Source organism: Ranitomeya imitator, chromosome 9 (assembly GCF_032444005.1).
Source record: "Ranitomeya imitator isolate aRanImi1 chromosome 9, aRanImi1.pri, whole genome shotgun sequence".
NCBI lineage: Eukaryota > Metazoa > Chordata > Amphibia > Anura > Dendrobatidae > Ranitomeya > Ranitomeya imitator.
The window spans coordinates 74677348-74692288 of record NC_091290.1 but is presented as its reverse complement, the minus strand read 5'-3'; the positions used below and the strand labels follow the sequence as shown (position 1 = coordinate 74692288).

The 14941-nt window shown below is 37.7% G+C and overlaps 21 non-coding genes across 21 annotated transcripts; all 21 read right to left on the bottom strand.

The window, feature by feature from the left end:
• Positions 1-322: 322 nt before the first annotated feature.
• TRNAQ-UUG (transfer RNA glutamine (anticodon UUG)) lies at positions 323-394 on the bottom strand. The gene has a single exon. It is a non-coding gene; the product is annotated as a tRNA-Gln (tRNA).
• Positions 395-644: 250 nt separating this feature from the next.
• TRNAQ-UUG (transfer RNA glutamine (anticodon UUG)) lies at positions 645-716 on the bottom strand. Its single transcript has one exon. It is a non-coding gene; the product is annotated as a tRNA-Gln (tRNA).
• A 661-nt stretch (positions 717-1377) lies between these two features.
• Positions 1378-1459, bottom strand: TRNAF-AAA (transfer RNA phenylalanine (anticodon AAA)). The gene has a single exon. It is a non-coding gene; the product is annotated as a tRNA-Phe (tRNA).
• A 957-nt stretch (positions 1460-2416) lies between these two features.
• TRNAQ-UUG (transfer RNA glutamine (anticodon UUG)) lies at positions 2417-2488 on the bottom strand. Its single transcript has one exon. It is a non-coding gene; the product is annotated as a tRNA-Gln (tRNA).
• A 250-nt stretch (positions 2489-2738) lies between these two features.
• On the bottom strand, positions 2739-2810 carry TRNAQ-UUG (transfer RNA glutamine (anticodon UUG)). The gene has a single exon. It is a non-coding gene; the product is annotated as a tRNA-Gln (tRNA).
• A 661-nt stretch (positions 2811-3471) lies between these two features.
• Positions 3472-3553, bottom strand: TRNAF-AAA (transfer RNA phenylalanine (anticodon AAA)). The gene has a single exon. It is a non-coding gene; the product is annotated as a tRNA-Phe (tRNA).
• Positions 3554-4510: 957 nt separating this feature from the next.
• TRNAQ-CUG (transfer RNA glutamine (anticodon CUG)) lies at positions 4511-4582 on the bottom strand. Its single transcript has one exon. It is a non-coding gene; the product is annotated as a tRNA-Gln (tRNA).
• Positions 4583-4830: 248 nt separating this feature from the next.
• Positions 4831-4902, bottom strand: TRNAQ-UUG (transfer RNA glutamine (anticodon UUG)). Its single transcript has one exon. It is a non-coding gene; the product is annotated as a tRNA-Gln (tRNA).
• Positions 4903-5563: 661 nt separating this feature from the next.
• TRNAF-AAA (transfer RNA phenylalanine (anticodon AAA)) lies at positions 5564-5645 on the bottom strand. Its single transcript has one exon. It is a non-coding gene; the product is annotated as a tRNA-Phe (tRNA).
• Positions 5646-6602: 957 nt separating this feature from the next.
• Positions 6603-6674, bottom strand: TRNAQ-UUG (transfer RNA glutamine (anticodon UUG)). The gene has a single exon. It is a non-coding gene; the product is annotated as a tRNA-Gln (tRNA).
• Positions 6675-6924: 250 nt separating this feature from the next.
• Positions 6925-6996, bottom strand: TRNAQ-UUG (transfer RNA glutamine (anticodon UUG)). Its single transcript has one exon. It is a non-coding gene; the product is annotated as a tRNA-Gln (tRNA).
• A 661-nt stretch (positions 6997-7657) lies between these two features.
• Positions 7658-7739, bottom strand: TRNAF-AAA (transfer RNA phenylalanine (anticodon AAA)). The gene has a single exon. It is a non-coding gene; the product is annotated as a tRNA-Phe (tRNA).
• A 957-nt stretch (positions 7740-8696) lies between these two features.
• TRNAQ-UUG (transfer RNA glutamine (anticodon UUG)) lies at positions 8697-8768 on the bottom strand. Its single transcript has one exon. It is a non-coding gene; the product is annotated as a tRNA-Gln (tRNA).
• Positions 8769-9018: 250 nt separating this feature from the next.
• Positions 9019-9090, bottom strand: TRNAQ-UUG (transfer RNA glutamine (anticodon UUG)). The gene has a single exon. It is a non-coding gene; the product is annotated as a tRNA-Gln (tRNA).
• A 661-nt stretch (positions 9091-9751) lies between these two features.
• TRNAF-AAA (transfer RNA phenylalanine (anticodon AAA)) lies at positions 9752-9833 on the bottom strand. The gene has a single exon. It is a non-coding gene; the product is annotated as a tRNA-Phe (tRNA).
• A 957-nt stretch (positions 9834-10790) lies between these two features.
• On the bottom strand, positions 10791-10862 carry TRNAQ-CUG (transfer RNA glutamine (anticodon CUG)). Its single transcript has one exon. It is a non-coding gene; the product is annotated as a tRNA-Gln (tRNA).
• Positions 10863-11110: 248 nt separating this feature from the next.
• TRNAQ-UUG (transfer RNA glutamine (anticodon UUG)) lies at positions 11111-11182 on the bottom strand. Its single transcript has one exon. It is a non-coding gene; the product is annotated as a tRNA-Gln (tRNA).
• Positions 11183-11843: 661 nt separating this feature from the next.
• TRNAF-AAA (transfer RNA phenylalanine (anticodon AAA)) lies at positions 11844-11925 on the bottom strand. Its single transcript has one exon. It is a non-coding gene; the product is annotated as a tRNA-Phe (tRNA).
• Positions 11926-12882: 957 nt separating this feature from the next.
• On the bottom strand, positions 12883-12954 carry TRNAQ-UUG (transfer RNA glutamine (anticodon UUG)). Its single transcript has one exon. It is a non-coding gene; the product is annotated as a tRNA-Gln (tRNA).
• A 250-nt stretch (positions 12955-13204) lies between these two features.
• Positions 13205-13276, bottom strand: TRNAQ-UUG (transfer RNA glutamine (anticodon UUG)). The gene has a single exon. It is a non-coding gene; the product is annotated as a tRNA-Gln (tRNA).
• A 661-nt stretch (positions 13277-13937) lies between these two features.
• On the bottom strand, positions 13938-14019 carry TRNAF-AAA (transfer RNA phenylalanine (anticodon AAA)). Its single transcript has one exon. It is a non-coding gene; the product is annotated as a tRNA-Phe (tRNA).
• Between the last annotated feature and the right edge of the window lie 922 nt (positions 14020-14941).

The window sequence follows — 14941 nt, the reverse complement described above, 5'->3', positions numbered from 1 at the left end:
GCCATTTCAGCTTAAAATCCTTGGCAGTTTAATACACCTGGAAAAAGTGTTATGAGAACATTGACATAAATCATAGGGAATGGTTGCTTTGTGTGACACAATTCGTAAGAGTGTTGTATCTTAAAGTCAATTTTAAGTTTCGGTAATCCTGCTTCATAGGTGGATTTGGCCATACAACTCAAAGTGATCGCTCCATGGATGTTTGGAACATTCAAATCTTTTTTTGGCATGTTGATTTTAACTCTCTTTTTATGTTAAAACTTGGGCACAGGAGAACTCAGTGTAAGCGGAAAAACTGAAACATATGTACAAGGAGCTGCCCAGGTTCCACTGAGATTTGAACTCAGATCGCTGGATTCAAAGTCCAGAGTGCTAACCATTACACCATGGAACCACACAAAAAAAAATATATGGCTGCAGTTTTTGTGCTACAAAGCACATTTGAACTCATGAATGAAGGTGAATACAGGCTCTAAAGCTGTAGTGCAAATCTACAATTAATACACAATGGTAAATTAATATCTCCTAAACTTTTATTCCACAAGTGTGCCAAGGGTTGCATGATATCTCAACAAGGACAGTTTTGGGCACAGGAGAACTCAGTGTAAGTGGAAAAACTGAAACATATGTACAAGGAGCTGCCCAGGTTCCACTGAGATTTGAACTCAGATCGCTGGATTCAAAGTCCAGAGTGCTAACCATTACACCATGGAACCACATGAAAAAACACCTGGCTGCAGTTTTTGTGCTAAAAAGCACATTTGAACTCATGAATGAAGGTGAATACAGGCTCTAAAGCTGTAGTGCAAATCTACAATTAATACACAATGGTAAATTAATATCTCCTAAACTTTTATTCCACAAGTGTGCCAAGGGTTCCATGATATCTCAACAAGGACAGTTTTAAATGTGGATGAAAAGTGGCTAGTAAATAGAGTGCTGGATCTGTTACTTGGAAACAGGGTAAGAAAAAAAATAATTGCAAAACTTATACTGTTAGAAAGCTGTTCATCCAGAAGTGGCTAAAAAATTTTCATTGTGTGGTAAAAAGTTTATTCCAAGACATAATTCAAAGTTGTTGCAAATCAAAGTGCATGTCTCAGTACATCTGCCACAGCAGTGGTCTGTGACTGCTAGACAAAAGAGGGAGAAGCACCACTTACCTGGTGGCACTCATGGCGCTTCTTTTAATTAGTGGCTTGACGCACGTGGGATGCAGCGTTAGATCGGCTTAGAGAAAATACATCCAAAAATCAAGTCAGTCTGGTTCTAGAAACCCTGTCTAAAGTTTGCATATCACCTTCATGTGTGATAAAGCAGGACACACGCAAATTTATCTTCTCAGGTAATCAGACAAAAAAACTATAGGAACATATTTGTAGTCGGCAGGATTTGAACCTGTGCGGGGGAACCCCAATGGATTTTTAGTCCATCGCCTTAACCACTCGGCCACGACTACTTAGACATTAACCATTGATGAGTTTCACACACCTTTTCTTATAGCACCATGATCAAGAGCAGTGATTATCCCTTTGGAAAACATCTCAGAAAATAGAAACAAAATTCCAGGTACCAGTAAAATATAAAAATCTGATTTAAAGTCATCATCAATGGGAATCATGTGCAGTTTCAGACTTTTACCTCTTTATAAGGCGGATTTTCAGTGGGTCCACTCCAAAATCATCCTGAAAATTACTCTGAAAATGCTGAAAACACTGAACAAATTAGTTTCCACGTAAAAAAGACTTGCTGTTCATATGATCAGGCTTTTGGGTGTCTTTTAACAACATCAAGTTTCCAAAAATGCCAAGCGGTTAACTAAAATAAGCATATCATTCTTCAGGTGTTTTTCATTTCGAATAGCTCCATACTTATAATACAATTTAATGGCAAGGTTAGAAAAACTCCTTCAAGGTTCCTGAGTGACTTTTAGTGCGTTTTGTGAGCTACAAAGAAGCGCCACAAAAATAGACTCAAAAGGTTCCCAAAATAATTTTATAAAAATACCACCAAAAATGTTTGCAAACTGCTTTAGGAAATTCTGAAAAACAAAAGAAAAGATGATTCAGGAAGAAAACGCCAACAATTCCTGAAGCCATTTCAGCTTAAAATCCTTGTCAGTTTAATACACCTGGAAAAAGTGTTATGAGAACATTGACATAAATCATAGGGAATGGTTGCTTTGTGTGACACAATTCGTAAGAGTGTTGTATCTTAAAGTCAATTTTAAGTTTCGGTAATCCTGCTTCATAGGTGGATTTGGCCATACAACTCAAAGTGATCGCTCCATGGATGTTTGGAACATTCAAATCTTTTTTTGGCATGTTGATTTTAACTCTCTTTTTATGTTAAAACTTGGGCACAGGAGAACTCAGTGTAAGCGGAAAAACTGAAACATATGTACAAGGAGCTGCCCAGGTTCCACTGAGATTTGAACTCAGATCGCTGGATTCAAAGTCCAGAGTGCTAACCATTACACCATGGAACCACACAAAAAAAAATATATGGCTGCAGTTTTTGTGCTACAAAGCACATTTGAACTCATGAATGAAGGTGAATACAGGCTCTAAAGCTGTAGTGCAAATCTACAATTAATACACAATGGTAAATTAATATCTCCTAAACTTTTATTCCACAAGTGTGCCAAGGGTTGCATGATATCTCAACAAGGACAGTTTTGGGCACAGGAGAACTCAGTGTAAGTGGAAAAACTGAAACATATGTACAAGGAGCTGCCCAGGTTCCACTGAGATTTGAACTCAGATCGCTGGATTCAAAGTCCAGAGGGCTAACCATTACACCATGGAACCACATGAAAAAACACCTGGCTGCAGTTTTTGTGCTAAAAAGCACATTTGAACTCATGAATGAAGGTGAATACAGGCTCTAAAGCTGTAGTGCAAATCTACAATTAATACACAATGGTAAATTAATATCTCCTAAACTTTTATTCCACAAGTGTGCCAAGGGTTCCATGATATCTCAACAAGGACAGTTTTAAATGTGGATGAAAAGTGGCTAGTAAATAGAGTGCTGGATCTGTTACTTGGAAACAGGGTAAGAAAAAAAATAATTGCAAAACTTATACTGTTAGAAAGCTGTTCATCCAGAAGTGGCTAAAAAATTTTCATTGTGTGGTAAAAAGTTTATTCCAAGACATAATTCAAAGTTGTTGCAAATCAAAGTGCATGTCTCAGTACATCTGCCACAGCAGTGGTCTGTGACTGCTAGACAAAAGAGGGAGAAGCACCACTTACCTGGTGGCACTCATGGCGCTTCTTTTAATTAGTGGCTTGACGCACGTGGGATGCAGCGTTAGATCGGCTTAGAGAAAATACATCCAAAAATCAAGTCAGTCTGGTTCTAGAAACCCTGTCTAAAGTTTGCATATCACCTTCATGAGTGATAAAGCAGGACACACGCAAATTTATCTTCTCAGGTAATCAGACAAAAAAACTATAGGAACATATTTGTAGTCGGCAGGATTTGAACCTGTGCGGGGGAACCCCAATGGATTTTTAGTCCATCGCCTTAACCACTCAGCCACGACTACTTAGACATTAACCATTGATGAGTTTCACACACCTTTTCTTATAGCACCATGATCAAGAGCAGTGATTATCCCTTTGGAAAACATCTCAGAAAATAGAAACAAAATTCCAGGTACCAGTAAAATATAAAAATCTGATTTAAAGTCATCATCAATGGGAATCATGTGCAGTTTCAGACTTTTACCTCTTTATAAGGCGGATTTTCAGTGGGTCCACTCCAAAATCATCCTGAAAATTACTCTGAAAATGCTGAAAACACTGAACAAATTAGTTTCCACGTAAAAAAGACTTGCTGTTCATATGATCAGGCTTTTGGGTGTCTTTTAACAACATCAAGTTTCCAAAAATGCCAAGCGGTTAACTAAAATAAGCATATCATTCTTCAGGTGTTTTTCATTTCGAATAGCTCCATACTTATAATACAATTTGATGGCAAGGTTAGAAAAACTCCTTCAAGGTTCCTGAGTGACTTTTAGTGCGTTTTGTGAGCTACAAAGAAGCGCCACAAAAATAGACTCAAAAGGTTCCCAAAATAATTTTATAAAAATACCACCAAAAATGTTTGCAAACTGCTTTAGGAAATTCTGAAAAACAAAAGAAAAGATGATTCAGGAAGAAAACGCCAACAATTCCTGAAGCCATTTCAGCTTAAAATCCTTGTCAGTTTAATACACCTGGAAAAAGTGTTATGTGAACATTGACATAAATCATAGGGTATGGTTGCTTTGTGTGACACAATTCGTAAGAGTGTTGTATCTTAAAGTCAATTTTAAGTTTCGGTAATCCTGCTTCATAGGTGGATTTGGCCATACAACTCAAAGTGATCACTCCATGGATGTTTGGAACATTCAAATCTTTTTTTGGCATGTTGATTTTAACTCTCTTTTTATGTTAAAACTTGGGCACAGGAGAACTCAGTGTAAGCGGAAAAACTGAAACATATGTACAAAGAGCTGCCCAGGTTCCACTGAGATTTGAACTCAGATCGCTGGATTCAGAGTCCAGAGTGCTAACCATTACACCATGGAACCACATGAAAAAACACCTGGCTGCAGTTTTTGTGCTAAAAAGCACATTTGAACTCATGAATGAAGGTGAATACAGGCTCTAAAGCTGTAGTGCAAATCTACAATTAATACACAATGGTAAATTAATATCTCCTAAACTTTTATTCCACAAGTGTGCCAAGGGTTCCATGATATCTCAACAAGGACAGTTTTGGGCACAGGAGAACTCAGTGTAAGTGGAAAAACTGAAACATATGTACAAGGATCTGCCCAGATTCCACTGAGATTTGAACTCAGATCGCTGGATTCAAAGTCCAGAGTGCTAACCATTACACCATGGAACCACATGAAAAAACACCTGGCTGCAGTTTTTGTGCTAAAAAGCACATTTGAACTCATGAATGAAGGTGAATACAGGCTCTAAAGCTGTAGTGCAAGTCTACAATTAATACACAATGGTAAATTAATATCTCCTAAACTTTTATTCCACAAGTGTGCCAAGGGTTCCATGATATCTCAACAAGGACAGTTTTAAATGTGGATGAAAAGTGGCTAGTAAATAGAGTGCTGGATCTGTTACTTGGAAACAGGGTAAGAAAAAAAATAATTGCAAAACTTATACTGTTAGAAAGCTGTTCATCCAGAAGTGGCTAAAAAATTTTCATTGTGTGGTAAAAAGTTTATTCCAAGACATAATTCAAAGTTGTTGCAAATCAAAGTGCATGTCCCAGTACATCTGCCACAGCAGTGGTCTGTGACTGCTAGACAAAAGAGGGAGAAGCACCACTTACCTGGTGGCATTCATGATGCTTCTTTTAATTAGTGGCTTGACGCACGTGGGATGCAGCGTTAGATCGGCTTATAGAAAATACATCCAAAAATCAAGTCAGTCTGGTTCTAGAAACCCTGTCTAAAGTTTGCATATCACCTTCATGTGTGATAAAGCAGGACACACGCAAATTTATCTTCTCAGGTAATCAGACAAAAAAACTATAGGAACATATTTGTAGTCGGCAGGATTTGAACCTGTGCGGGGAAACCCCAATGGATTTTTAGTCCATCGCCTTAACCACTCGGCCACGACTACTTAGACATTAAACATTGATGAGTTTCACACACCTTTTCTTATAGCACCATGATCAAGAGCAGTGATTATCCCTTTGGAAAACATCTCAGAAAATAGAAACAAAATTCCAGGTACCAGTAAAATATAAAAATCTGATTTAAAGTCATCATCAATGGGAATCATGTGCAGTTTCAGACTTTTACCTCTTTATAAGGCGGATTTTCAGTGGGTCCACTCCAAAATCATCCTGAAAATTACTCTGAAAATGCTGAAAACACTGAACAAATTAGTTTCCACGTAAAAAAGACTTGCTGTTCATATGATCAGGCTTTTGGGTGTCTTTTAACAACATCAAGTTTCCAAAAATGCCAAGCGGTTAACTAAAATAAGCATATCATTCTTCAGGTGTTTTTCATTTCGAATAGCTCCATACTTATAATACAATTTAATGGGAAGGTTAGAAAAACTCCTTCAAGGTTCCTGAGTGACTTTTAGTGCGTTTTGTGAGCTACAAAGAAGCGCCACAAAAATAAACTCAAAAGGTTCCCAAAATAATTTTATAAAAATACCACCAAAAATGTTTGCAAACTGCTTTAGGAAATTCTGAAAAACAAAAGAAAAGATGATTCAGGAAGAAAACGCCAACAATTCCTGAAGCCATTTCAGCTTAAAATCCTTGGCAGTTTAATACACCTGGAAAAAGTGTTATGAGAACATTGACATAAATCATAGGGAATGGTTGCTTTGTGTGACACAATTCGTAAGAGTGTTGTATCTTAAAGTCAATTTTAAGTTTCGGTAATCCTGCTTCATAGGTGGATTTGGCCATACAACTCAAAGTGATCGCTCCATGGATGTTTGGAACATTCAAATCTTTTTTTGGCATGTTGATTTTAACTCTCTTTTTATGTTAAAACTTGGGCACAGGAGAACTCAGTGTAAGCGGAAAAACTGAAACATATGTACAAGGAGCTGCCCAGGTTCCACTGAGATTTGAACTCAGATCGCTGGATTCAAAGTCCAGAGTGCTAACCATTACACCATGGAACCACACAAAAAAAAATATATGGCTGCAGTTTTTGTGCTACAAAGCACATTTGAACTCATGAATGAAGGTGAATACAGGCTCTAAAGCTGTAGTGCAAATCTACAATTAATACACAATGGTAAATTAATATCTCCTAAACTTTTATTCCACAAGTGTGCCAAGGGTTGCATGATATCTCAACAAGGACAGTTTTGGGCACAGGAGAACTCAGTGTAAGTGGAAAAACTGAAACATATGTACAAGGAGCTGCCCAGGTTCCACTGAGATTTGAACTCAGATCGCTGGATTCAAAGTCCAGAGTGCTAACCATTACACCATGGAACCACATGAAAAAACACCTGGCTGCAGTTTTTGTGCTAAAAAGCACATTTGAACTCATGAATGAAGGTGAATACAGGCTCTAAAGCTGTAGTGCAAATCTACAATTAATACACAATGGTAAATTAATATCTCCTAAACTTTTATTCCACAAGTGTGCCAAGGGTTCCATGATATCTCAACAAGGACAGTTTTAAATGTGGATGAAAAGTGGCTAGTAAATAGAGTGCTGGATCTGTTACTTGGAAACAGGGTAAGAAAAAAAATAATTGCAAAACTTATACTGTTAGAAAGCTGTTCATCCAGAAGTGGCTAAAAAATTTTCATTGTGTGGTAAAAAGTTTATTCCAAGACATAATTCAAAGTTGTTGCAAATCAAAGTGCATGTCTCAGTACATCTGCCACAGCAGTGGTCTGTGACTGCTAGACAAAAGAGGGAGAAGCACCACTTACCTGGTGGCACTCATGGCGCTTCTTTTAATTAGTGGCTTGACGCACGTGGGATGCAGCGTTAGATCGGCTTAGAGAAAATACATCCAAAAATCAAGTCAGTCTGGTTCTAGAAACCCTGTCTAAAGTTTGCATATCACCTTCATGTGTGATAAAGCAGGACACACGCAAATTTATCTTCTCAGGTAATCAGACAAAAAAACTATAGGAACATATTTGTAGTCGGCAGGATTTGAACCTGTGCGGGGGAACCCCAATGGATTTTTAGTCCATCGCCTTAACCACTCGGCCACGACTACTTAGACATTAACCATTGATGAGTTTCACACACCTTTTCTTATAGCACCATGATCAAGAGCAGTGATTATCCCTTTGGAAAACATCTCAGAAAATAGAAACAAAATTCCAGGTACCAGTAAAATATAAAAATCTGATTTAAAGTCATCATCAATGGGAATCATGTGCAGTTTCAGACTTTTACCTCTTTATAAGGCGGATTTTCAGTGGGTCCACTCCAAAATCATCCTGAAAATTACTCTGAAAATGCTGAAAACACTGAACAAATTAGTTTCCACGTAAAAAAGACTTGCTGTTCATATGATCAGGCTTTTGGGTGTCTTTTAACAACATCAAGTTTCCAAAAATGCCAAGCGGTTAACTAAAATAAGCATATCATTCTTCAGGTGTTTTTCATTTCGAATAGCTCCATACTTATAATACAATTTAATGGCAAGGTTAGAAAAACTCCTTCAAGGTTCCTGAGTGACTTTTAGTGCGTTTTGTGAGCTACAAAGAAGCGCCACAAAAATAGACTCAAAAGGTTCCCAAAATAATTTTATAAAAATACCACCAAAAATGTTTGCAAACTGCTTTAGGAAATTCTGAAAAACAAAAGAAAAGATGATTCAGGAAGAAAACGCCAACAATTCCTGAAGCCATTTCAGCTTAAAATCCTTGTCAGTTTAATACACCTGGAAAAAGTGTTATGTGAACATTGACAGAAATCATAGGGTATGGTTGCTTTGTGTGACACAATTCGTAAGAGTGTTGTATCTTAAAGTCAATTTTAAGTTTCGGTAATCCTGCTTCATAGGTGGATTTGGCCATACAACTCAAAGTGATCGCTCCATGGATGTTTGGAACATTCAAATCTTTTTTTGGCATGTTGATTTTAACTCTCTTTTTATGTTAAAACTTGGGCACAGGAGAACTCAGTGTAAGCGGAAAAACTGAAACATATGTACAAGGAGCTGCCCAGGTTCCACTGAGATTTGAACTCAGATCGCTGGATTCAAAGTCCAGAGTGCTAACCATTACACCATGGAACCACACAAAAAAAAATATATGGCTGCAGTTTTTGTGCTACAAAGCACATTTGAACTCATGAATGAAGGTGAATACAGGCTCTAAAGCTGTAGTGCAAATCTACAATTAATACACAATGGTAAATTAATATCTCCTAAACTTTTATTCCACAAGTGTGCCAAGGGTTGCATGATATCTCAACAAGGACAGTTTTGGGCACAGGAGAACTCAGTGTAAGTGGAAAAACTGAAACATATGTACAAGGAGCTGCCCAGGTTCCACTGAGATTTGAACTCAGATCGCTGGATTCAAAGTCCAGAGTGCTAACCATTACACCATGGAACCACATGAAAAAACACCTGGCTGCAGTTTTTGTGCTAAAAAGCACATTTGAACTCATGAATGAAGGTGAATACAGGCTCTAAAGCTGTAGTGCAAATCTACAATTAATACACAATGGTAAATTAATATCTCCTAAACTTTTATTCCACAAGTGTGCCAAGGGTTCCATGATATCTCAACAAGGACAGTTTTAAATGTGGATGAAAAGTGGCTAGTAAATAGAGTGCTGGATCTGTTACTTGGAAACAGGGTAAGAAAAAAAATAATTGCAAAACTTATACTGTTAGAAAGCTGTTCATCCAGAAGTGGCTAAAAAATGTTCATTGTGTGGTAAAAAGTTTATTCCAAGACATAATTCAAAGTTGTTGCAAATCAAAGTGCATGTCTCAGTACATCTGCCACAGCAGTGGTCTGTGACTGCTAGACAAAAGAGGGAGAAGCACCACTTACCTGGTGGCACTCATGGCGCTTCTTTTAATTAGTGGCTTGACGCACGTGGGATGCAGCGTTAGATCGGCTTAGAGAAAATACATCCAAAAATCAAGTCAGTCTGGTTCTAGAAACCCTGTCTAAAGTTTGCATATCACCTTCATGTGTGATAAAGCAGGACACACGCAAATTTATCTTCTCAGGTAATCAGACAAAAAAACTATAGGAACATATTTGTAGTCGGCAGGATTTGAACCTGTGCGGGGGAACCCCAATGGATTTTTAGTCCATCGCCTTAACCACTCGGCCACGACTACTTAGACATTAACCATTGATGAGTTTCACACACCTTTTCTTATAGCACCATGATCAAGAGCAGTGATTATCCCTTTGGAAAACATCTCAGAAAATAGAAACAAAATTCCAGGTACCAGTAAAATATAAAAATCTGATTTAAAGTCATCATCAATGGGAATCATGTGCAGTTTCAGACTTTTACCTCTTTATAAGGCGGATTTTCAGTGGGTCCACTCCAAAATCATCCTGAAAATTACTCTGAAAATGCTGAAAACACTGAACAAATTAGTTTCCACGTAAAAAAGACTTGCTGTTCATATGATCAGGCTTTTGGGTGTCTTTTAACCACATCAAGTTTCCAAAAATGCCAAGCGGTTAACTAAAATAAGCATATCATTCTTCAGGTGTTTTTCATTTCGAATAGCTCCATACTTATAATACAATTTGATGGCAAGGTTAGAAAAACTCCTTCAAGGTTCCTGAGTGACTTTTAGTGCGTTTTGTGAGCTACAAAGAAGCGCCACAAAAATAGACTCAAAAGGTTCCCAAAATAATTTTATAAAAATACCACCAAAAATGTTTGCAAACTGCTTTAGGAAATTCTGAAAAACAAAAGAAAAGATGATTCAGGAAGAAAACGCCAACAATTCCTGAAGCCATTTCAGCTTAAAATCCTTGTCAGTTTAATACACCTGGAAAAAGTGTTATGTGAACATTGACAGAAATCATAGGGTATGGTTGCTTTGTGTGACACAATTCGTAAGAGTGTTGTATCTTAAAGTCAATTTTAAGTTTCGGTAATCCTGCTTCATAGGTGGATTTGGCCATACAACTCAAAGTGATCACTCCATGGATGTTTGGAACATTCAAATCTTTTTTTGGCATGTTGATTTTAACTCTCTTTTTATGTTAAAACTTGGGCACAGGAGAACTCAGTGTAAGCGGAAAAACTGAAACATATGTACAAAGAGCTGCCCAGGTTCCACTGAGATTTGAACTCAGATCGCTGGATTCAGAGTCCAGAGTGCTAACCATTACACCATGGAACCACATGAAAAAACACCTGGCTGCAGTTTTTGTGCTAAAAAGCACATTTGAACTCATGAATGAAGGTGAATACAGGCTCTAAAGCTGTAGTGCAAATCTACATTTAATACACAATGGTAAATTAATATCTCCTAAACTTTTATTCCACAAGTGTGCCAAGGGTTCCATGATATCTCAACAAGGACAGTTTTGGGCACAGGAGAACTCAGTGTAAGTGGAAAAACTGAAACATATGTACAAGGATCTGCCCAGATTTCACTGAGATTTGAACTCAGATCGCTGGATTCAAAGTCCAGAGTGCTAACCATTACACCATGGAACCACACGAAAAAACACCTGGCTGCAGTTTTTGTGCTAAAAAGCACATTTGAACTCATGAATGAAGGTGAATACAGGCTCTAAAGCTGTAGTGCAAGTCTACAATTAATACACAATGGTAAATTAATATCTCCTAAACTTTTATTCCACAAGTGTGCCAAGGGTTCCATGATATCTCAACAAGGACAGTTTTAAATGTGGATGAAAAGTGGCTAGTAAATAGAGTGCTGGATCTGTTACTTGGAAACAGGGTAAGAAAAAAAATAATTGCAAAACTTATACTGTTAGAAAGCTGTTCATCCAGAAGTGGCTAAAAAATTTTCATTGTGTGGTAAAAAGTTTATTCCAAGACATAATTCAAAGTTGTTGCAAATCAAAGTGCATGTCCCAGTACATCTGCCACAGCAGTGGTCTGTGACTGCTAGACAAAAGAGGGAGAAGCACCACTTACCTGGTGGCATTCATGATGCTTCTTTTAATTAGTGGCTTGACGCACGTGGGATGCAGCGTTAGATCGGCTTATAGAAAATACATCCAAAAATCAAGTCAGTCTGGTTCTAGAAACCCTGTCTAAAGTTTGCATATCACCTTCATGTGTGATAAAGCAGGACACACGCAAATTTATCTTCTCAGGTAATCAGACAAAAAAACTATAGGAACATATTTGTAGTCGGCAGGATTTGAACCTGTGCGGGGAAACCCCAATGGATTTTTAGTCCATCGCCTTAACCACTCGGCCACGACTACTTAGACATTAAACATTGATGAGTTTCACACACCTTTTCTTATAGCACCATGATCAAGAGCAGTGATTATCCCTTTGGAAAACATCTCAGAAAATAGAAACAAAATTCCAGGTACCAGTAAAATATAAAAATCTGATTTAAAGTCATCATCAATGGGAATCATGTGCAGTTTCAGACTTTTACCTCTTTATAAGGCGGATTTTCAGTGGGTCCACTCCAAAATCATCCTGAAAATTACTCTGAAAATGCTGAAAACACTGAACAAATTAGTTTCCACGTAAAAAAGACTTGCTGTTCATATGATCAGGCTTTTGGGTGTCTTTTAACAACATCAAGTTTCCAAAAATGCCAAGCGGTTAACTAAAATAAGCATATCATTCTTCAGGTGTTTTTCATTTCGAATAGCTCCATACTTATAATACAATTTAATGGGAAGGTTAGAAAAACTCCTTCAAGGTTCCTGAGTGACTTTTAGTGCGTTTTGTGAGCTACAAAGAAGCGCCACAAAAATAAACTCAAAAGGTTCCCAAAATAATTTTATAAAAATACCACCAAAAATGTTTGCAAACTGCTTTAGGAAATTCTGAAAAACAAAAGAAAAGATGATTCAGGAAGAAAACGCCAACAATTCCTGAAGCCATTTCAGCTTAAAATCCTTGGCAGTTTAATACACCTGGAAAAAGTGTTATGAGAACATTGACATAAATCATAGGGAATGGTTGCTTTGTGTGACACAATTCGTAAGAGTGTTGTATCTTAAAGTCAATTTTAAGTTTCGGTAATCCTGCTTCATAGGTGGATTTGGCCATACAACTCAAAGTGATCGCTCCATGGATGTTTGGAACATTCAAATCTTTTTTTGGCATGTTGATTTTAACTCTCTTTTTATGTTAAAACTTGGGCACAGGAGAACTCAGTGTAAGCGGAAAAACTGAAACATATGTACAAGGAGCTGCCCAGGTTCCACTGAGATTTGAACTCAGATCGCTGGATTCAAAGTCCAGAGTGCTAACCATTACACCATGGAACCACACAAAAAAAAATATATGGCTGCAGTTTTTGTGCTACAAAGCACATTTGAACTCATGAATGAAGGTGAATACAGGCTCTAAAGCTGTAGTGCAAATCTACAATTAATACACAATGGTAAATTAATATCTCCTAAACTTTTATTCCACAAGTGTGCCAAGGGTTGCATGATATCTCAACAAGGACAGTTTTGGGCACAGGAGAACTCAGTGTAAGTGGAAAAACTGAAACATATGTACAAGGAGCTGCCCAGGTTCCACTGAGATTTGAACTCAGATCGCTGGATTCAAAGTCCAGAGTGCTAACCATTACACCATGGAACCACATGAAAAAACACCTGGCTGCAGTTTTTGTGCTAAAAAGCACATTTGAACTCATGAATTCAGGTGAATACAGGCTCTAAAGCTGTAGTGCAAATCTACAATTAATACACAATGGTAAATTAATATCTCCTAAACTTTTATTCCACAAGTGTGCCAAGGGTTCCATGATATCTCAACAAGGACAGTTTTAAATGTGGATGAAAAGTGGCTAGTAAATAGAGTGCTGGATCTGTTACTTGGAAACAGGGTAAGAAAAAAAATAATTGCAAAACTTATACTGTTAGAAAGCTGTTCATCCAGAAGTGGCTAAAAAATTTTCATTGTGTGGTAAAAAGTTTATTCCAAGACATAATTCAAAGTTGTTGCAAATCAAAGTTCATGTCTCAGTACATCTGCCACAGCAGTGGTCTGTGACTGCTAGACAAAAGAGGGAGAAGCACCACTTACCTGGTGGCACTCATGGCGCTTCTTTTAATTAGTGGCTTGACGCACGTGGGATGCAGCGTTAGATCGGCTTAGAGAAAATACATCCAAAAATAAAGTCAGTCTGGTTCTAGAAACCCTGTCTAAAGTTTGCATATCACCTTCATGTGTGATAAAGCAGGACACACGCAAATTTATCTTCTCAGGTAATCAGACAAAAAAACTATAGGAACATATTTGTAGTCGGCAGGATTTGAACCTGTGCGGGGGAACCCCAATGGATTTTTAGTCCATCGCCTTAACCACTCAGCCACGACTACTTAGACATTAACCATTGATGAGTTTCACACACCTTTTCTTATAGCACCATGATCAAGAACAGTGATTATCCCTTTGGAAAACATCTCAGAAAATAGAAACAAAATTCCAGGTACCAGTAAAATAAAAAAATCTGATTTAAAGTCATCATCAATGGGAATCATGTGCAGTTTCAGACTTTTACCTATTTATAAGGCGGATTTTCAGTGGGTCCACTCCAAAATCATCCTGAAAATTACTCTGAAAATGCTGAAAACACTGAACAAATTAGTTTCCACGTAAAAAAGACTTGCTGTTCATATGATCAGGCTTTTGGGTGTCTTTTAACAACATCAAGTTTCCAAAAATGCCAAGCGGTTAACTAAAATAAGCATATCATTCTTCAGGTGTTTTTCATTTCGAATAGCTCCATACTTATAAGGCCGGCGTCACACTTGCGAGTTTTACGGACGTAAGAGCGCAGAATCTACGTCCGTAAAACTCGCAAAAAATACGGCACAATTATTCTCTATGCCCCTGCTCCTATTTGCCGTATTTTACTGATCAGTATTATACGGCTTTCTACGGCCGTACAAAATCGCAGCATGCTGCGTTTGTCACCGTACTACGCAAGAAATACGCCAATGAAAGTCTATGGAAGCGTGAAAAATACGGATTACACACGGACAAGCAGTGTGACTTGCGAGAAATACGCAGCGCTGTTAGAGAGAAAAGCCGGCAATTCAGTGCGGTGTACAGTAAAATCACACTGACAGCTTACAGTAGAATAGGTAGAATAAATGTGTACACATAGAATAGGTATATATATATATATATATGTCAGTGAGACACATATATGTATATATATTAATATTTATTCCAGCGCTATACAGCTTGAAAGCCGGTAATTCCAATACCGGCTTTTTCTTTCTCCTTCCTAAAACC